Source organism: Octopus sinensis, linkage group LG2 (assembly GCF_006345805.1).
Source record: "Octopus sinensis linkage group LG2, ASM634580v1, whole genome shotgun sequence".
Classification (NCBI taxonomy): Eukaryota; Metazoa; Mollusca; class Cephalopoda; order Octopoda; family Octopodidae; genus Octopus; species Octopus sinensis.
This window is the reverse complement of record NC_042998.1, coordinates 147,450,387-147,450,799: the sequence shown is the minus strand read 5'-3', so window position 1 is coordinate 147,450,799 and position 413 is coordinate 147,450,387. Positions and strand designations below refer to the sequence as shown.

Sequence of the window (413 nt, the reverse complement as noted above, 5' to 3'; positions counted from 1 at the left end):
CCAGCGTGCAAAATAAATCGTGCACATGCCCTCTGCTGCCTGCCTGTCTGCCTGCCTGCCTTACTCACACACTCATCCTCTCATTATTTCTCCTCCTTCCTTTCTCTCTCATACTCTAAACACACACACAGCCACATGCGCGCGCGCATACACATATACACTTACATGTATCTTTTCATCTATTAGGATTTCTTCTTCTTTATCTCTACCTTATAACATGTCTGTATCTAAATACGACACCCTCTCGTTATATTTTCTTTCCTTTTTCAACTTATCTCAACCCGCTCCTCTTGTTTATTTGTATCTCCCACTTCCATTCCATCCTAATTCTATACTCTCCCACCACTACTCCTCTTGTTCCTGTTACCACCACTACTATAATTACTACCACTACCCCCTCACGCTCTTTCACG

The 413-nt window shown here is 43.1% G+C and overlaps 1 protein-coding gene across 1 annotated transcript in view; it reads right to left on the bottom strand.

The window, feature by feature from the left end:
- LOC115232653 (neuropeptide CCHamide-2 receptor) overlaps positions 1-93 on the bottom strand; it is a 46,504-nt gene extending 46,411 nt beyond the window's left edge. Inside the window, exon 1 of the mRNA XM_029802663.2 lies at positions 1-93. This exon is cut by the window's left edge and continues 159 nt beyond it. The gene's annotated coding sequence lies outside the window, so the exon portion shown is untranslated.
- Positions 94-413: the final 320 nt, after the last annotated feature.